Consider the following 22,232-nt stretch of genomic DNA (forward strand, 5'->3'; position numbering starts at 1 on the left):
AAAAGGTTATTACCTTTTCAAAATTATATGTAAGTACCTCTATATTTCCATAATGTGGATAGATTCGAATCACTAGAAGTTTTGTTATCGAACAAAACCACGAACTGGCTAACGACCGCAGCTCGGCGGTGGCGGCTCAAAGTTCGAATTTGTTAGTAACAAATAAACTCACACACATAGACAATTTTTATATTATTTACACACATTAATTCCAGCGGAAAACCCTTTAAATGGTTTGAAGGGCTGTAGCAAAATCTAGTTATGTTAAGGACATAAAATAAATAATAATTATTAAAGAAAGAAGATATTTAAGAATTTAACAATATTTACAAATATCCATAGTTTAAGTATAAATTGCTAATACAAAATTTCAAAATAGCATGAACGTTGAACAATGTCATGGAGCTATAGCGTCGGTGTCGGCATTGCAGCAATCGCTTGAGAACGCGTCTGTACAACAAATTGGAATGCTCTAGAATTTACTAGTTCCCAATCGGATTACCGTCGCACCCCGGAAAGACAGCGCTTGTAGAAGACGGCTAGCTTCGTGAACTGGCTGGTAGTTATTGTTTCTTTGCAACTTAGTATCTATTGGTTGGATTACTGTAGCTACCAGTGGACCAATCTTGAACTGGTTTTGAGAACGATTTTCGCATTTCAAATGTACTGAATTTGACGCTAATTAATTCGTAAATGTTACTCCGTTTTGACTTGGCGATCACTTCACTAAAAGCAAATCTTATTTTAACAGCAATAATCAGATCCAAAAAAAACATTTAAGAATGCTTTTTACTGTGAAATATGTATTTGGAATGACTTTGAGACTACTTAATGACAATTAAAGTCTTCAATCAAAATGAAATACATTTCACATGCAACAGCCGTGATTTTCAAATTAGCCTCCAACCTCACAACTTCATCTGAACCTGAACTGAATAATTGTACAAAACAACACAAGTCTGCCGTCATTTGTATTCAGCAATGTCGATGTGAAAATGTAGGTGGAATATACATTTGTATCGATAATTTCAATACGGGAACATTAATCATATTGGGAGAACGCAATGGCACGAAAAGATCGGAATTAGATTTTTTCGCCGGCACTTCATAATCTTTTATGTATTACTTATTTCAGACTCCAAGTTTGATATTAGGTATCGTTAGTAGATGGTTCAAGAAATAGGGTGGGTAGTAGCTATGTTTTTTTATTTATATTTGGTCAATTTCGTGCGCCTAATTTACACAAGGACGAAACTGAGACTCAATTTGTAAAAGGGATTCAGATTTAAATAGGACTACAAAATAGCAATTTCAAAGCATATTTAACGATGCCACTATTAATTATATACTTACCATTAAGCGATTTCATGAGCAAACTTTCCATAATATTACTTGTGAAGAGATGACGAACGCAGCTTAGCGATGATAGTTCGCTGCGGATATGTCATGATTTTGACGGTCAGCGATCGTCAACAACATTTGCATTCACTAATTTTTATAAGTAGCACCACATAAAATTTTAATCTAAATGACATTTATTTTATCAATAAACTAATAATTATTTAATGTTCTTAAAATTTACATAATTTCTTATTGTTATTGACTATGACGACTGGCGTAGTGGTTTATTTATTAATACTTTTGTTGCAAAATTAACAAAGATCTACTCTATACAATTAGTGCGACGCTCAAAGAATGTTCGGAAAACCTGCTGGGGTTTTAAGGGGGGGCACTTGGTTAGTCGCCCTTACTGCTAAGCCGAAGGTGCCGTTGCCCGGGTACGATCCCCGGCCGGGCAGCTATCTGTGTAAAGATAAATATTCGTACTCGGACTTTTCAGTTAAATATATGTATTGTGTGATATCTACAACCCGCCTGCCAATCGTGGAGATTATTGCAATACCCCTCCAGTCTCGGAGGAGGCTCATGTCCTGCAGTAGATTACTACGTACCTACTGTGCATTATGGATTTGCATGAAATCCTGTTTCTTCAAATCTAATAATAATAATGTCCTCCTAGCCGAATTTCGGCTACGGCGGCCAATCTCAATTGAGATCAGCCATCTACGCAGGAGTAGATTATAGTGCCCAAGTGTGTGCGCAGTACACAGGAGCACTCTCTGTTCCATCACTCTCATAACCCAATGGGACGGATTGACCGACACGACTGGAGAGAGCTAGGCGCAGGACCGACTGCTTTACATGCCCATCCGACAGCATGGATCGTTTTCACTGTTTCGGACAACAGGTGATCAGCCTTCTATGTCCTAACCAAACTTAGAACCACAATTTAGAAACACAAATTGATGGTCCCACCCGGGAATCGAACCCAGGACCTCTGGGTCATGAAGCGAAGCTTCTACCACTAGACCACAGAGGCAGTTAAATCTACTCAGCACTGAACTCTACTCCTGCTCCCTCAGCCCGAGATATCGTTTCGTACAACGTGATACTTAGTATGAATACAAATATCTGAACAAATGGCGGGCCCCGATGTTTGTTCGCTAGTAAATCGTGAGCACGCGTTGGCGGATGTCCGCAAACGTCATTAGCCGCGTCACCCGATAGTGTGCTAATAATGTATCGTAATCTCCATGTCGGATCGCGAGGGGAACTATTGAAATTGTTTACTTAGGTCTGATTTTTCAATGGTCAGATTATAAAATTGTTTTTGTCGCTGTCTATTACAACCATTCAGACGTGACAACATCAGAATAATTCCTCAGATAACTGTTATCTGACTATTGAAAAATCATCCTTTAGGTACTTCTTATTTTCATTCGCCGGGTCCACCACCACACAAAATGATTCAATACAATCCGATTTCTTTAAATACAAAATTATTTCCTCACGCGTCTTTGATAGCATCATATCACCAACCCGCCTGCAAAGCTTGGAGATTATGGCAATAACCCTCCAGTATTGTAAGAGGTTCATGTCTTGCAGTTGCTTATTAGGTACAGGCGAACAGTACCTATTTTGGTAGTTCTTCGTATCTGAGTAAAACGAATCACTGCTTACCAATTTCAGTCTCGGGTATAGATTATTTGCATATGACTTTAAAAGTGGTTATACATACATCATCATCATCAGTCTACCGCAGTCCAATGTTGGGCGTAGGCCTCTCTTAAAACACTCCACTATAGACGCGATCTATAGCTTTCCGCATCCAATAATTACCAGGCACCTTTCGCAAATCGTCACCCCATCTACATACAATACAACGGAAATCCTTAAATCTAGTCTTGGTTTCAGGAGTAGGCGTGCAGAACGCCCCTATTCACTGCAACGTTCGCCATTTGTTACGTGCGACATTATCATTGTCGAGCAGCGGCCTCATATTCGGACGTCATTTGTCTGCGCCAGCCGCGTCGGCCGCCACACACACTTAATGGGACGCCCACACTCAAATAGGACGTATCTATTTGTTTTACTGGTAACTTAAGGGATGGAATGCTAGTGGTGATTTGTGATATTATAGATTAGCCATACACATAAACAACTCAGGAATACGTCGCATTTTATAACTGAAATGGTCTACATGGCGAAAGAATGCATGTTACAGTCTGAGATAGACTACTCTACCTTATTAACATATTATAGTTCATAAAATTTCATTCCATCCATCTACTTGGGGAGTGCTATTTCAATATTATTACAAAACCATTGATTTTATATTATTTTATAACTTCGTTAACTGCGAAGATGTCTCGATCTGGCGGGTTGTAGTGTAGAGATAACTATTATTAATGGAAATAAAACAATTTTGTAATTCCAATGAATTATACAATTTTTACCATGACATGTGCACTATAAGAATTTTCTAGTCCACTATCAGTCTCGTGGTTCTCAGAAAAGTTACAAAATGGCTTTCCATTCCGAGAATCTGCGTTCCTAAAGGGACGGTGATTTCGTAGTGGATGGCTACGCGGAAACTGGTGACGATTAAATCACTGTACGTGTACGTACTACGAAAACGAATCTAGCTTCACTTTGAAAATAGGTACTAATTAGTTCTAAATCTGATTTTACTGGCTGACACTGCCATTTGACTGGTTATTATTATTATGCTACGAAAAATTTGTTTTATTTCATTATATCTATTTATTAAGAGATTGTCGAGAATATAGATTTATTTACACAATAAATCGGTTTCTAATTATATATATTAAATATACCTACTATACAGGGTGTTGCAAAAAGGGTATACTAAGCCGAAACCTACATGTGCAGCATGGTATATCTAAGCCCGAAACTGAAATCAGAATTTGAAAATTCGCGAAAAAAAAAACTCATTTTCCATAGAAACTTTGTTGGTCACGTGACTTTTTACTATGGAAAATAATATATTTTTTTTTGCGAATTTCCAAATTCTGATTTCAGTTTCGGGCTTAGATATACCATGCTGCACATGTAGGTTTCGGCTTAGTATACCAATTTTGAAACACCCTGTATAACAACTGAAGGTCCGAATAAACTTAATTAAATTCTTAGGGTGCGTTGCACCATTTAACTTTAACTATTACAAACGTCACATCGTCTGTCAAAGCATCGGTTAAGCGAAAAATTGGTTGCACCATTCAACTATGGTTAAAATGACGTCATAACTTTAACGATAACCATAACCACGCCATGTTGGCCGGTTACTGTTAAAGTTAAAGTCAGGTAGCTGTCAAACCCGTTGTATAACCTCAAAGTAACAGTATTACGTACAAATATTAATATTCAATAATTCTTATCTTGTCGCTTCTACGTGAAATAGTGCTTGAAACAAGTTCCTCAGAAATTGAGATTGAGGTGGAGTAAGTACGGAACTTACGAAATATGAAGAGAAAGGTGTACTTTCAGAGAACTGATAGATCCGCAGGTTCCAGGTCTCAAAAATGTGGCTCGTGTGTTGGCTTTAAAACTAGAACCTTTCTTACTGCCTCCAACGACGAAGTAAGTGCACCTATTATTATGTTGTAGGTGTAATGATCATCTTCACCACCAAATAAGCGTCCACTTCTAGCCATGGGCTCTTCCAAGGAGCGAAACAACACTGTGCCCTCGGCCTTCCTTATCCAGCCACTACTTTAGCCAGCCCTTACTTGCCGGTCCAGCGCAGCAATCTAATATCAAAGTAACCTACGTAACTCTTTAATTGAATAACCTTGTTTTCAGAAATTTTGCAATCACTCAAATACAGAAATATATCAATGAAAATAAGGACAGAACTAAGAAGAGTGCAGCCCATTATTGTGGCTACGGCATAGCTGCATAATATATTATGTAAACAAAATAGAGACCCTGTGCTGTACCACCAGCTAGGTTTTTTATGATGATTCATCATCTGATGAAGAGGAACCTGTCTATGCAGTTAACAGGAACGATGAGCATAATCGAAGGATGTCAATAAATAATAATTTTAATAGATTACATCGTTAGTTTTTATTTCAACTTGTTAAGAATTAATTATTAAGATAATTAATAATAAAGGCTTCTATTCTATTCTATTCTCTGGGGGTGTAAGTACCTGCACCTGGCTCTCTCGAATGGAACCTTTGTGCATATCCCCAAGGTCTATACTGCCTTCCAAAGCTTGGACCATTTCTCCACCACGCTGGTACACTGCGGGTTGGTGGGTTCACATATCTAGATGTGCTAAATCTAGATATGCAGGTTTCCTCACGATGTTTTCCTCACCGTAAGAGCGATGGTATACATTGTACTTATGTTAAAAGAACTCATTGGTAGGTACATGTCAGCGCCGGGATCGGACCCGCATCTCTGGCGTGAGAAGCGGGCGCTTACACGACTGAGCTACCACCGCTCTTAATAAAGGCTTATTAGAGTCTACTTTGTCGCGGGTTTTATTGATGATAATCTTTTGGTCAATATTTGGAGGAACAACAGACAAAGAATGACGGCTACAATGTACTCTGTGACGGCTTCAGTCCGACAGCTAGATTTGGTATTGCCTTACATAAAAACGTTTCCCACAATAACTTTGGGGATAATTATGTCTCAAACGAATAGCAACCCTAATAACATTAACAATGACCGACGATTTGATGGTGCAACACGTTACAGTAAAATATTAACTGTAACGACTCTGTCATTGCTAAGTTTAACCTTAACTATTACGATAGCCGGGATGTTGATGCAACCCACCCTTAAACAAGATGTTTTGACAAAAGTCAAAATTTAACTGAACATTACTTTACCTAAGCAAATTGCTGTCAGGACTAAGGAGTATCAATACTAAATAATGAATTTAAATTCGAAAATACGTAGGTACGTCTTCGACTAACTATTGCATGACTGGATAACGTTTATCATTAGTCCAAATAGGAGTAGTTTATCTATCTACACAAAGTGCCTTTTCCTGTTAAGGATATCGTCACAAGAAAGGACTAGAGGTATTTACTGTAATGAAACGTGAAGTTTATCAACCACATAAAGATCACATTAGGATAAATGTAGCGGTGTATTTCTTTCCAGTGACTTTATATTTTTTCTGACATCTATTAAGGCGCTCATCTTTCGTGTTTAATAAATCGTTGGTATAACCTACACAAAAAAGGCAAGAGATATCTAATTTGAATAAGAATATTTCAGCTGACGTAAATCAGCATAATACAATCATTATTCATTCAAAATCTCATTTCAGCTCTCATGAAAATATTGATAAAAATATATTTTTCTATTAAGGCAGATATAATGAACAGACCTAATGGTATGGTTTAAAGTGTAAGCTGTTTAATCTCCCTGAAAACAGGCATCAGTGAGCTGTGGGACTGAATCTCATATGTGATTATAGATAGATATATTATAAACATCCTTATAGGTATTATACACGTATTTGCCTATGATATATTTCTAAAGTCGCTCAAAGTTGGTTGTTTTATAGTCAAGAATGGATTCTGTTATATTATAAAAACAAATTTTATTGATCCACGCTCAAGTATCTGTTTTTCATAACTCTACACGTTACTAAGGGTGCTTTTCCACCAGAGATGTGCTATGCAGCTATGCTGCGAAGATGTGATATCTACGCTACGAAAATATGTGACCGTTTCCACCAATACTACGCTAGGTAGCTGTGCGAGAGGTCTGTGAATATAGCAGCAGAAACTAGCAGCAATTTTTGTATGGCCGAATATGTTTTAAAAAAAGGCAATTGTAGCAGAATTCTGTTAGCACTACATGCTAGAGAATATATCAATGAACTTATAGACATATATCACATTTACCAACGTGCTCCGGGAGATTAATTACGTCACAATTACTTTACGGCGTGGCGTGCGCCTTATAAAGTGCAGCTAGCAGCAGTTACCAGTTTTGCTAAACTGCTAGCTGCGTGTCTTAAGGCGCGGGTGTGTGACGATGACGTCATGTCATCCAAAATCGCTGCTGGCTGGCAGCGATTTTAATAACGCCGAAGTAATTGTAATGTAATTAATCTCCGGGAGCACGCTGTTAAATGTTTTGTATGCCCATAAGTTCATTGCAGTGTCCTCTATCATGTAGTGCTAAGCGTATCGTGTAGAATTGGTATTTTTCTTAATAATTATGAAAAAATAGTCGCCCATATAGGAAAATTTTATGTTAATCAAGTTAAAACTTGATAAGAACTAAATCTACCACTCACCGAGTGTATGTAATGGATAGACGATGGTATATAGATCGTAGCAATAACTACTTTACATACGTACATGGTCAAGGGACTTCAAAATAATGAATTAAATTGTAAGTAACTGAAAAATAGTCAGGCTAGGAAAGAATGTCAAGGAGTTTTTCACTGAATCAGTTATCAGTACCGTGGTCTAGTTGGTTAAGAGATCTATACGTTTGTCCTTAACAGTCGTTGGTTCGCGACACACCGCGGATCTTTCTTTTGTTTTATGTTATTAGTGTGAAGCGTTTTTCTTTTTGTATTTTATTTATTTTGATAGTGTAAAGCGTTTTTCTTCTTTTATTTTATTTTGATAGTGTGCAGTGTTTTGGGATGGATGACGTTTAATGTTTTTGATGGATGTTCGACATGTTAAACTGCTCAACATTAAATTTAATTTTGCTAATGGGTGCAGATAGGAAAATATTATGTTTTGTAAATAAAGTTAAACCTTGATAAGAATAAAAATCAGCAAGCTGGGTGTGTACAAACATAATTATATATTAAGTATAACTTATAGGTGACACATCTCATAAAAGCGCCATCTATATACATTTTAATTAACTATCTTGTACTCTTTAATACATATGGTGTGTAAAATGACGCAGACGCAATGATAATTAGCATTAGGCCTAACCTACGTATTTGATTATGAATTGATGACGCATCATGATGCTATGAACTACTAAGTGTATCAATAAACATCATAAATCAACTATACCGAATGACAACTTACTTTGATCCAGTAGCTAGTTAAAATAATTTTATTTATCAGTGTATGTAAATAAAAGTTACCGAGACAAAATGTTTTTATATTGTTCAAATCCACATTAGAAACTACATCAGCATATTAAATTATTTTTATTTTATTGCGATGAGTGTTGTTGCACGCTAGTGACCAACAGATGGCGTTGCTGGTATCGTAAATGGTGTATTTAGAGATATTTACTTCTCGACGAGAGAGACCAATCTTCAAGGGATTTGAGTTGACGTGCAACCCACCCTAAGTGTAGTCAGAGATATAAGGGTGTATTGCATGATGAATCGAAAGCAAACATATACTTGCACATTCCTTCAACATCCCTCAAATTGTAAGTTGTTAAATTAAACACATTTTATACACATTCACTTTATATTTATTTAAACAACAAATTAATCACAGTTTGTTTATTTAAGTCTCTTTCCTAGAATAACCAAATTACCTAAGTATATGTTCTCTAAAGTCAGATATCCACTGCTGACTAAATCATCTTGGAAAACAACAAAGCTTTAATAAAACTAATAATATTAATGATAAAAGCCTTATTTCCCATATAAGTCTTTGAGTATTCTCATAATCATTCAGTAACAATCAAGTTATTACATAATTAGAACTATTCCTCCTTTTTCTCAAGAGCCTAGAAAAAAGTATATAACTTAGGTACCATGTTGATGCATTTAAAGACATATTTTTGTTATATTAAGTAGGATTCATTAATGAATTACGATTAGGAATACTATCTACATTTTTCCACAACTCAAGTCCTGCTTCTATGAATGCCATTCATCTGGCATTGTGGGCCTAATTTACAGCAGTTTGTGTATTTCTTGCTGCAGCTACCATTTCCATGGTGTCCGCCTTCTTGCTATCGCATTGTATCTGCTCGCGCTGCAAAACCATCATGTCTCCTTTGGCTTCAGCCTCTGCGCTGGGAGTTCCTGAAATTTTGAAAGATGTTTAATGGATGTAACTATATAGGTATTCTATAATGTACTTTTTAATTTCTATGAATATTATATAGGGGTATGTATCATCATCATCAGCCAATATTCATCCACTGCTGGACATAGGCCCCTCGTAGAGGGTATGTATAATTTGTATTTTTAATACTCATGGCGCCCTTTTTTGACTGGAGTGGGAGTAGGGCTGCAGCTCTCTTCATTCTCAGTAGAATCTGAATAAGGCAAAAATGAATAAAGTTTTTTGTTATCTATACTAAGGCTTATATCTATCCAGTGCCTATAACACTTTTATTCATTAATAATTATACACACTTACACATAATTTCAATTCCGTCGGGCAAAGCACTATTTGTAGCAACAGCATCAGCATTAGTCACAGTGGCGGTGCGGCATTTTCGTCACCAAGGGGAAGCACCCTGTAATTAAAAGGGTAGCACCAAATTATTACCCTATCATTAATAGTCATAGAAAGCAGCCCGCTTTAACAACTTTCTAAAGGCCCCCATTCATTTTCAAGAGAAATAGGTTATGTGCCTTGTGTATAATGCCATAAATAGCTTTGTCAGTAGTAATTCTAAATCAATTCGACATAAGTAAATAAATTTCATATTAGGTACAATACCTTCTGAGTATTGCAATCTTTATATTCAAACCATCTAGGTATATTGATACTTACTTTGGATCTTCTTCTTCTTTTAGTGCCTCTCCACTACTGGAGGTTGGCAGTCAGCTCTGCATACTCCTCTCTATTCTTCGCCAAGCGCATCAGCTGTTCTACGCTGGCCACTCCCGTCCATTCTCTTACGTTACGGAGCCACGACTTTCTCCTTCTGCCCACACGTCTTTTCCCCTCTACCTTGCCCATCACAATGACCTGAAGAAGTCTGTATCGATCGTGTCTGAGCACATGTCCAAGATAGCTTGTCTTCTTCAGTTTTATGGTCAAGGTGAGTTCTCGGGATCTTCCGACGCGTCGCAGAACTTCTTCGTTCGTCACTTTATGGACCCAACTTATCCTCAACATTTTTCTTACTTTGGATACTTAAAAGAAACTTCTTGAGACTTTTTCAGTTCAAACAGTTCAGACAATTTCGGCTAAAGTTTTCAACAGAAAAAAGAAAATAGTAACTGTCAAAAGTGACAAGACTTACACACATACATGGTTTTTTTCTTCAACGTTGAATAAAAAAGTCGTTCCTCGATACTTGATAAGATTAATATCGATTTTAAATCCCACAAAATAAGTTGTTGGAATAAATTGGTTTATTGAAATTTTCATTTATTTATTATAATATCGATAAAATTCTCGTACCTATTTATCAATAAAAATAAAACCCAATGATTCGTAAAGAACTGCTTTTATAATCATAAAATGCGATAAAATTAATGGTAGATATTGATTTTTTACGCATGGCAATTTTTATGATGAGATTTCATTTCAACGTGCCTATGCCTGCACCCACATTATCTAACTCGGGTGTCAACTATTCTCGAATACTTGCCGTATAAATCTATGATGGATTTCTAACCGTCTTTTGGTATCGGCTAACTCGGTCATGATCACTAAACGAATAATAGGTAACAGCCGGGCCATTATGTAACTCGGGTGTCAAAGATTCGCGATTACTAACCGTATAAATCTATGATGGGTTTCTAACCATTTTTTGGCATCGGCTATCTCGGTCATGATCACTAAACGAATAATAGGTATGAGATTTATCGATACACTAGACTAGAGGTTGAAAAATTTTTATGAAAATATTCTGTGATTTGGTTAACCGACTAAATGACAACTTCATTTCACTTCAAACTACAAGTACTGACATTAGGGCTTTTTAATTTGCCGCATTATTTAGTTAGAAATGGCGAATAAATGTTGAAAATAATAAATGTTGACCGCTGACAGTTATGTGTTGATCATAGTTAATTCACTGCGGATGTGTTGATTTTGTGTGTAGGTAGATAGTTGATAAATATCTTGTCAGTCATAATGAATTGATAAATAAGTATAACACACAATCAATAATTGTGTTATTATTTTATTTCAATGGACAACATTTCATTTTTTACCCTATTTTTTTATTAGCTATTCGGAAAGTTTGTTAAAAATTAGAGGACCTGTATTTTTTTATTTTTCATGTACATTTATTTTTCCATGTTATATTTAACTTTAAACTTTATTATTTTAAAACCGGAAGTGACGTAGGCATTTTAGGCTCAATTTCGATTTTAGTCCTTTGCCTTAGTCTCGAAAAAAAAACATTAATGACACTGACAACTGACAAGTGACATAAACTTTGTTTACGTGCCAACCAACAAATGGGTCATTTTCAAATGACAAAAAAGTGTGCCATTGATATTTCTGATGATAAAAAAATACTTATCATGAAATAATATTTTTACTAAGCATTAAAGTCAAGCATAATTGAATTCATAATATATTACTATTTTAAAATAAATATAATATACCCCAAAATTTTTCAGCTATGTAGGCCGGGGCATGCTCTGGGACATTTTTTATACAGGGTGATTGGTAAGTCAATGTATTCCTTCAAATGGGTTATAGACGAAGGCATTTCCAGTCGATTGAACCCCATAATGCATTATCCGAAAGTCAACCATTTCTGAGTTATTTAAGTTTTAAGTTTTTTTAGGTTTTTGCCAAAATGTATGTTTAAAAGCAAAATATTTAAAAAAACTAACCATTTTTTTAATACTTTTTTTATTGTTTTGCATTGGTGACACCTTAGCCAACTAATTATAATCATTAAATGCGGAATATTCAACTTAATTAAGACAAAGTGCTTCAAAATAGTTGAAACATTAAGAAAATGTAGCGAAAGGTGAAAACAAAAATGCTAAATTAAAAAAGAATTTTATCTGAAAATTTTTCAGGCACTACAGCTTAAAAACATATTCAATTTATAAGCTTTAAAATGACATATTCAAATCTAAAGTCGATTAAGGTAACGATAGAATGCTTTTTCGACAGCACAGCATGTGAAATTGTTTAACCGAAAAATGACATCTCCTATAATACCTACTATTCGGTGAAACTTTTCAGCTAAAACATTTGGCACAGTGTTTGAACACGGTGAAGTTAAAACAATCATTATCGGTCAGTGCTACTGGAAAATCATGTTTTCGGCGAATTAACCGTCGTCGAACAGTAGCTTTGGGGAACCGGGTTGTGAAGAATTAATTTGTTTTACCAAACATTACTGAATAATACTTTCGGCTAACGAGTTATCGGACAACCATTATTTCGGTGAAGCAACATTGTCGTCGATCTGTGCTTTTGAGGATCCGTGTTATCGGAGAACAATAATTAGTAAAAGGTTCAGAGCTCTACAAAGTCCAGTTATAAGACATTTTACCTTAAAACTGGAACAAATCTTGTTCGTTTCCCTACTGAGATTTGTCCGCCTATGCAGTTGTTTTTGGCTATATCTTGGAAATACCTTAATCGATTTTAGATTTGAATATGTCATTTTAAAGCTTATAAATTAACTATGTTTTTAAGCTGTAGTGCCTGAAAATTTTTCAGATAAAATTCTTTTTTAATTTAGCATTTTTGTTTTCACCTTTCTTAACATTTTCTTAATGTTTCAACTATTTTGAAGCACTGTGTCTAAATTAAGTTGAATATTCCGCATTTAATGATTATAGTTAGTTGGCTAAGGTGTCATCGATGCAAAACAATCAAAAAAGTATTAAAAGAATGGTAAATTTTTTAAATATTTTGCTTTTAAACATAAATTTCGGCAAAAACCTAAAAAAAACTTAAAACTTAAATAACTCAGAAATGGTTAACTTTCGGATAGTGCATTATGGGGTTTAATCGACTGGAAATGCCTCCGTCTATAACCCATTTAAAGGAATACATCGACTTAACAGTCACCCTGTATAGCGGGTCATCTCTTAATGCGTACTAACCATTTTATATGATCAATAATAAAAAAAAGTCTAAAAGTGTCAGAACAGAATTTATGAAAATGACCCAAATAAACAACAAAACGTCACGATAAAACGTCAACGTCAATTAAAAATGAAAGTGACAGTTATTTTTTTTTTTTCATCTATATAGGCTTTGAGCAACAAAATGCATCGCACCTAATGAATGACATCATCAGCACTTTTAGACTATTTTATGAATTTCTCCAAAATGATATATCCTAAAAATTCAAAAATATTTTTTTTGTGGCCTTTAAAGCTAAATCTCGAAATGGTTTTCGATTTATAGCCGCTTAGGTTTTTTGAAATGTTGTCCATAGATATTACCTTCACTGTATAGCAAGTACTTACATGTAAACTAAATTATCTAAAAACATATAAGTAGTTGTCTTGATCACGTAGACTAGCTGGATTTCCGACATATAGGTAGGTGACCGGTACCTAAAGGAAGATGAAGGACAACATTTTATTCCGCTCCTATAAGGAGACATAAATCCAGCTATGGACTATGAATATTATGATGAATGATGATAGATTCCATGATGCACTTGGGTACCGAGACTACCGAGATATATTTTTATGAAGTACCACATAAGTGCATAATTAACTAACTACTTACCTATATTAATTTCAAATTCACATATGAATGCATTACCTAAATAGAAAAAAGTTTTATTATGTTCATAATTTTCATAGAAAATTCCCTTAGAATAATAATAGTCTCGCGCTAAGCTAGGAGAAAATCGTTTCAAATTTCACATTACGAATGCACGAGCCACTATATACTTATGAATTCTGGGTTTAGTCTCATAAAATTCACATTTGGACATAATATGAGCAATTTAATTCTTTATTTAAAAGCTACTGTTTACTAGTTGCCCAAGACAAGACAGTTGGGCCACCCAAATTTGTACTTATGATTCCAACTATCCAATACAAAATACCAATCTCGGGTTTCGATGAAATATTCGCATAATATATATAATTTTAACAAGATGGCGGCCGGTGGGGATTGAAGTCTATACCCATGATGACGTCATTATTGGCAACCAACCGGACTTACATAATGCGAATAGTATCAAAATTTGCTTTTTGACAGTCTGCTTACGGTGAAAAGAGTTATCAACGACATACATAATGACCATGCTGATGTACCTACTTTAAAATAAATACTTACGGTTCTATTCTAGTTAAGTAGGTATGTTAATGAAGGAACCTATTAATTTACAGGTAGGTAGGTATGTGAGTACTATTGAAAGTAGGGATGAGCTGAATATTTTTTCACGAAATTGCTGAACTTCGGTACTTACGTAGGTCATATTATAATTAAAACAAAATCAAACATATATTACTTTTCACTCTCTTACTGTCAAATTTCTCGAAATCAAATAGGTAGGAAGCTCAGACCAACTACAAAGTAGGTTGGTAGGTATTTCGGCAAAATATAGCCAAACCAGGAATATAAAAACCCTGTATTAAATGCGCTACATTCGCGTTGAGGACTGCAACACTAAGTATAGTCATACCAATGTGAATTGGCCATGCTCAAATTTATAATTGTCATTTTCTTATTATTTATTTTGAAAAGAGTGTCAGTAGCTCAGTGATTGGATATATCCTATGGGTTCTTTGGAACTTAAGTAACATTATTGTTTACTAACAGTCTTGCGGTGAAAGAAAACATCGTGATGAAGCCCACATTTAGATAACAGTTGTGTAGGTACTCGTTAACGGCAATTTGAAAATAGTGAACTTGTCCTAAAGGCAAAATTGTTTAAATGGTATTAAGCATTCAAAAGACAAAGAGTTAGTGGCTTAATATTTTCCATCTTCACAGGAATTCGAGATAAACTACATCTTAGCCTTGCATGCAGAACTATGTATGTTGTATGTATGTTTTATCCAGGCAATGGGTTTAACTTTCTTATACCCATTGCTTGGATAAAATATGTGTTAGGTATAATCAGTCAAAACTACAGTTATAGCTTACAAATTTGCCAAATTCATTTGCTCTTAGTATACTATATACCTACCAGTCATTTTGACAATAGTATCAGTTATGTTATCAAGTAGAAATAAGTCCAATCCCTCGGACTTTTTCTCCGACAAATACTTGTTTATGTGGTAAATTAGTTTCCTTTCACGGCTATGGATAATTTTAGGCATTTGGAAACACAAAAAACTCACAAAAGCTATAATAAACCCTACGCATTGACAGTACCACAGTTTGACAGCAATAGACAAATGACATTTTGAGTCAATGATACCAGTGCAAGAAAAAAGTTCTATTGCTTTTCCGCAATATGGCGAGGGTTTTTATATTCCTGGTTTGGCTATACATTGTCTGCGCGGCGGCGCGGCGCGGTGGTGGCGGCGGCGGCGGCGGCGCGCGATAGCCACGCAGCCCACGCACACATAGTCAGGCTCACTTACACAACGATAGCGCGGTAACCGAGTTAAAAAGAGACGGCCACAGAGTATGAGCGGGACAAAGCATAATGCCATCAAAACAAAAACATACCTAACTTGTAAAAAATGCCAAGTCTCCCAAACGTAAAAAAGTCGGTTTCTTTTTTCTGTTTCTACCTACTAAAGGGTTCTCCTATTTTAAGTAATGAAAAAACCTTAACTCAACATAAGCTTGTAGTGACCATATTCATAGGTATATAATATATAAGAAATCTTGTGATGCGATTGGTGATCTATTTATTTAACGAACGAAATAAGTCCAAAGTGATATGTTTAGCGACCCCCATTGTACATTGTACCTATACCTACACCAACGCCAAGTTAATTTTAATGATCGACCCGTCATTGTATATCCACATCAAAAGTGCTACGAGTACGAAGGGAAGGATTTGTGGAAGAAACTACAAACTCTTGACATCAGAACCAAGAGGGCCGATGTCCATTTTTGAAACTTTTCAGTAGAGCCAAAATAAACTTTTACCACCGTTAAAACAAACAAAGATGTTTGTTTTGGAGTCGAAATACCTACATTATTTCGCTCGGCTAGTTAATGAAAATACAAAATCGTTTCATTTGAAGACAATATTTATGCAATATTAGCGAAAAAATCTAGTTTTGTATCTTTGAGTATGGATATCAGCCCCATTTTTCGACTATAAATATAAATAGTAACTTAGAGGCTCACGTCAATAAAAGACTTTACGGCTGTATAGATTTTAGACTAAAAGGCAAGGCTTTTGTTAACATCGGACCTTTTGGTCAAGAAAATAAAATTAACTTTAAAAAATGCGTATACCTATTATAACAACAGACTGTATGGTTCGGGGAAAATAGTATTCAAGTTGAATTTTGGCTTGTGTATGTCTACATAGGGGGGCTTGTCGCTCACGTCCGTAGGTACAAACCCTAGTTACCCTACACGTGTCCCCTGGGTGGTGCTAACGAGTGACAACGCCGAATGTCGGGCGGCGGTAAATCGACCCGACCTCCTCTCCTAGCAGAGGCGGCGATCTCCCGCCGTAAAAAAGGAGAATCACCAACACGCCTGCCAAGCGCGGTGATTATGGCAAACACACCTCCTTATGATGGAACAAACAAAGCCCCGGCCCCCAGTCTCCGGCAGCCCCGCTATCCCGGACTCCGGTAGCGGTTACGGTAACGGCGGGGCAGGGGGTGCGAAGAATCTCCGGCAGAGAGTCGGCTACCAGCCCAACCGACCCTTGCACCTGGCAACATATAACGCACGGACACTGAGGGAAGACGTGAAGATAGAGGAGCTGGAAGAGGTAATCAGCAAATTAAAATGGGACATTATAGGGTTATCCGAAGTCCGACGAGAGGGAGAGGATACGGAAATTCTCCAGTCCGGAAACGTGCTGTACCACCGGGAGGGCGACCAACTGTCCCAGGGGGGTGTCGGGTTCATCGTCAACAAGTCCCTCGTCAACAACATCGTTGAAATCGGAAGTGTGTCGACACGGGTTGCGTACCTCATCCTGAGAATATCTAAACGATACTCAATGAAGGTCATACAGGTTTACGCACCCACATCTAAGCACACCGATGATGAGGTCGAACTTGCGTATGAAGACGTATCGTCTGCCCTGCGTAAGTTCACTACTAATTTCACGGTGGTGATGGGAGACTTTAATGCGAAACTCGGAAAACAAGAAGGCGGCGAAAACCTGGCCGTATCAAAACTGGATCACCTGCCGGAATGGCTGGAAAAGTGGTGGGCAACGTGGGCACCGAGATGTTGTCCGCCGCACCTGGCTAAGAAGCTGCAACTCCGAAGTCATTTCGTCTCAGTCAAGTACCTGGGGGTGGCGATCGAGCGCACGCTCACCATGAGTGTGCAAGCGGTCAACTCAGTCTACTAGGCGAAGGCCGCACGGGCTATGCTCTGTCCCATGTTGGCTTCCCGACTCCCCCTGCGCAAGAAGCTGAGGATCTTTAAAACATACATGCGTTTCCGTATTACCTACGCTGCTCCGGCGTGGTACGCACTATGCTCGATGACCAACTGCAAGAAGCTCCAGCTACAGCAGAACCTGACTCTGAGGGCCGTTCGGGGTTGTATGAACTTAACTGAATGTGTTTCGAACCATAAGGTCTGACGTGAAAATTTGACCGCATATAAGTAATATTTAGTTGGACAAAAGGGTACGTTATTGATATGGGACGAACTATTTGCAGGTATTTTTGAACTGTTGTTTACAACCGACCGTATATAAAATAACATTTTTTTCATATTTGTACAGCCATAACGTCTGAAATTATAAAAAGTCCGTATGGTTCCAGTGTACTGTGGATATGCGACCACTTTTAGGAAAATGAAGTTTTGAACAAAAAGAGATAGAGATACGTGTGTTAGACTAAAAGAAAGAAGGATCTTTAAAAAAGTGATTTTCGCAAAAATTTTACATCGGCCCTAATGGTTCTGATGTCGAGAACTATGTTCGACGATTCCGGATTCTCTCGAAGAATAACTTTATTGCGAAACCTGAAATCAATTCGTCTGGACACCAGCGAGTCAATGACGAATTATACAATACAATACAATACTCTTTATTTGCACCAAAATAGATCAACATACAAAATTAAACTTAAAAATAAAAACAGATTAAAAAGGCGGCCTTATTGCTTATAGCAATCTCTACCAGACAACCTTATTTATTAATTATGAATTAGTTACGTGACGCTAATCTAATAATGGAAACGGCGCGGCGTAGAAATTGTCTGGAACAGGTTTTAAAGTGGATGACGAGTGGATTGGATGCCTAATACTAGCGGGTTTGCCAAAAAATACTTCCCTATGATAATGGTAATAGAAAATTCGGGAATCACCATTACGGGTGACGTAGTTACAGAGTACATTATGACGTAGTGAAGACAAAGTTGATAGATCTTGCAGTAAACTACAATAGTACCGAGCTAGGAAGTGCTTTTTTGAGCAGAGAGTAGCACAGTCAACAATATAAGGTTTGCAGCACTGCTAAAAATAAAATTCACAGCTTAAATATAACATTTCGTAAAGTTTTCAAGAACAGGGGTATCAATATTTACAATATAAATAAATACACATGCAATGTCATTACATGATACTGGCAGAAATTGTTGGCACACCCGACAGATTGCCATAAAAATGCCATCATAGCGGCAAGATGGCGGCGAAGCAGATCATCAGTTGGCAGCAAGTGAAGAAAACTAATGCCTTATTATTATGCCTGTATTCTGTGAAGGAAAGCAGTCTCGTCTGCCATTTGGTCACAACGGTGCAAGGAGCAGTGGACCCCTGGATGTAATAAACATGCCGATGTCTGTGGGCCAATGGAGATTGGAGGATCCAGGTATTTCCTAGTTTTTGTTGATGACTATAAATCTTGATATAATGATTATAATATTTCATATTATCCTTTATCAATTAACCATTATTCAGTTTAAACGCTTTCTCATCTCTAATCATCAATTCATCACATTTCAAACTTAGGATTTGCTATCCAGTCAGCCAACAGTGATTATAAACTCACTGTTCTATCATGCATTGTCCCCAACATAACATCTTCAATGCCTCATTTCCGTGTCAATGTACAGGACATCAACATACCATCTCACATTCAGCTTGCCGATGCTTCAGCGAACCTAGAAATATAGATATTTTACTTGGGTGTGACATCATGTTTCAGATCCTACTGCGTGAGAGACTGCCAGTGATACCAGGTCAGCTGTTTCTACACAACACTCAGTTCGGCTACATTGTTGCTGGCACTGCACCATTGAACAGCGAGGGATGTTCATCACTACCAAGTAACTTTTGCAAGTCAGTATCTGAGGCTGTCTCAACAGAGTCTTTAAATAGGAAAATAGATATGTTCTGGGAATGTGAGCAGGTACCTGAAAAAGGGAACTATATTCCTACTGAATTAAATCCAGCTGACTGTCTGTCAAGAGGTGTAGATCCTCACAGTCTACTGAATAATCAATTTCATGAAACTGAATTCAAACATAGTGTAGAATCAGTAAATGTGCTTCAGAACTTACCTGAGTTAAAGTGTGAGGCTGAGAAAACAAATATGATACATGCTTAGAGTATATAGATACATGCAATCGGTTTAATATAACCATAAGCCCATAAGCAGTTTATTTGGTTCTTTATGATTGGCTTTGCAGACATACCATCCCATTGTCAGCTTGCCTTCTTACATCTCTTCTTATATCTTTATTTAATATTTTTTTTCTTCTAAATTTCAGCTTTCCTATTTTTTCGGGAATACCGCCGCTGCCCCCGGGCCATGCCTCTATAATGAGAAGGTAAGTGTAGAAATACATTATTTTAAAACAATAAAGTCATTTAAATGATATTGAAACTGAAGACCAGCATAATGCATAGGAAAGCCAAATAAATAAAATCATGGTGCAGCACATCCTGTATCAGGGCCTCTAGTACGGGTTTTGCAATTTACGTAAACGAATTTTTTTTTGTTTTCGTCTGTCACCTGCATAGATTATCTGTCAAAAGTTTCATGATAGTTTCCGCTAGAGGCGCCACTTTGTATGCGAGAAAACTGAAACTTTTATAGTTTTTAGTTCACACAGCAATGTTATTTATTTGGCACGCCTATTTATTAATGTATCGTTTCTTGCCAACAGATCACCTGGGTGAAGATGACGATGCAACATCGACATGTCGAAGTACCCAGCGAATGTGACGACAAAACTACTAAATGGATTTTGATCAACAGACAACCTGGATAGGCAACTTTTTAAAAATCCTAGAATCACTACCAGAAAACTTTTTAGCTCTAAGTTTTATTTTAACAGTTACTAGAAAATAAAACCGAGAGCATGTTAAATAAAACAAACCAACACCTATCCCAAAAGAAATGGTAGAAACATAATCAACAAAATATATCATACAGGTTACCAGATAAGGCAAGTAATAATGAAAAATAATTTATGTATCTTTTATCATTGCATGTTATTGTTTATTTTAACTCTTTGGACACATGGCGCCATCTGTTGCCGAGTAGCGGTAATAATAGCGACACCTGTTGTCGAGTAGTAGTAACAATGAGTTAGTGCAGTGAGAGTGAAGTGAACGTAACAATTATATTATTTATATATATATTTTAATATTTATAGGTTCTATTTAAGTTTAGGTTTATTAGTAGATCACATTTTATTCTGTTTTATTTAATAAAGTATGCTCTTACTTAAAAGAGCTATGATATAATTCAAGCTATCGATTTTAACTGTTACTTGTATCCATATTCTGATTGATAAATAATAAATTTAGAAATATCATTGTGATTTTAATCATACCTACTTATAACAATATAAAATAATTTAACATGATTGTGTTGATGTAGTTTCTAATGTGGATTTGTATACTTAAAATAAAATAAATTTGTCTTGGCATCTTTTATTTACCTACATATTAAGAACCCAAAATAAGTCTGTAATATAACTGGTTACATTCATTACTGTATGTATTTTTAAAAGTAACCATCATTAAAATAAAAAAAATAAAAAAGATCTTTAGTTGCTTTATTTAGATTCGATCCACAGACCACAGGGATCTAGTTCGAGGCTGTAACCAACTGGGCTGAGGTGCTGATAATTGTTTTAGTGAAAAATTCCTTCACTTTCTTCCCTAGCCGACAACTTACTTAATACATATTTCAGATGCTTACACTTTTCATTATTTTGAAGCCCCTTGACCATATACGTACATAAAGTAGTTATTGCTACGATCTATATACCATCGTCTATCCATTACATACACTCGATGAGTGGTAGATTTAGTTCTTATCAAGTTTTAACTTGATTAACATAACATAATATTTTCCTATATGGGCGACTATTTTTTCATGATTATGAAGAAATAACCCATTGTGGCGGGATACTGTTAGCACTACATGCTAGAGAATACTTCAATGAACTTATAGACATACAACACATTTACTAACGTGCTCCGAGAGATTAATTACGTCACAATTACATTATATAGCGACATAACCGCAAATATGAGCGACAATTTTTTCATGATTTTGAAGAACAAGCAAATCTACCCAAATTCTGTTAGCACTAGATGCTAGAGAATATTTCAATGAACTTATAGACATATATCACATTTACCAACGTGCTCCGAGAGATTAATTACACCACGATAAATTTACGGCTTCTTTGCGCAATTTGCTGTACAATGTATTCAGGCGCTTTCTCTTTGATTGATTATTTTGAAGTCAATTGAGCAAACACAAAGATGACATATACAGATTTATAATGTATTTACCATCGTCTATCCGTTATTTACACACTCATGTGGGTAGATTTAGTTGTAATTTTTTTTTTAATGAGTGACATTAACTTGTAATGTAATTAATCTGCCGGAGCACTCTGAATGGTGTAATAGTAGTTAGTAAGTTAA

The 22,232-nt window shown here is 36.3% G+C and overlaps 3 long non-coding RNA genes across 5 annotated transcripts; 2 read left to right on the forward strand and 1 right to left on the reverse strand.

Annotated features, from left to right (window-relative positions):
* Nucleotides 1-4,808: 4,808 nt before the first annotated feature.
* LOC125489279 lies at nt 4,809-5,490 on the forward strand. Its single transcript, XR_007266855.1, has 2 exons — nt 4,809-4,941; nt 5,164-5,490. It is a non-coding gene; the product is annotated as an uncharacterized LOC125489279 (long non-coding RNA).
* Nucleotides 5,491-8,775: 3,285 nt separating this feature from the next.
* LOC125489242 lies at nt 8,776-20,262 on the reverse strand. 3 transcript variants are annotated; one of them, XR_007266833.1, is made up of 3 exons: nt 19,979-20,262; nt 9,696-9,795; nt 8,776-9,355 (listed from the first exon to the last, which is right to left on the reverse strand). It is a non-coding gene; the product is annotated as an uncharacterized LOC125489242 (long non-coding RNA). The 3 variants fall into 3 exon arrangements; XR_007266834.1 differs by lacking the exon at nt 19,979-20,262 and adding an exon at nt 10,413-11,455; XR_007266832.1 differs by lacking the exon at nt 19,979-20,262 and adding an exon at nt 10,056-10,097.
* Nucleotides 18,840-20,760, forward strand: LOC125489241. The gene is made up of 4 exons (XR_007266831.1): nt 18,840-19,152; nt 19,489-19,622; nt 20,054-20,113; nt 20,453-20,760. It is a non-coding gene; the product is annotated as an uncharacterized LOC125489241 (long non-coding RNA).
* Nucleotides 20,761-22,232: the final 1,472 nt, after the last annotated feature.

Source organism: Plutella xylostella, chromosome 12 (genome assembly GCF_932276165.1).
Source record: "Plutella xylostella chromosome 12, ilPluXylo3.1, whole genome shotgun sequence".
Taxonomy (NCBI): domain Eukaryota; kingdom Metazoa; phylum Arthropoda; class Insecta; order Lepidoptera; family Plutellidae; genus Plutella; species Plutella xylostella.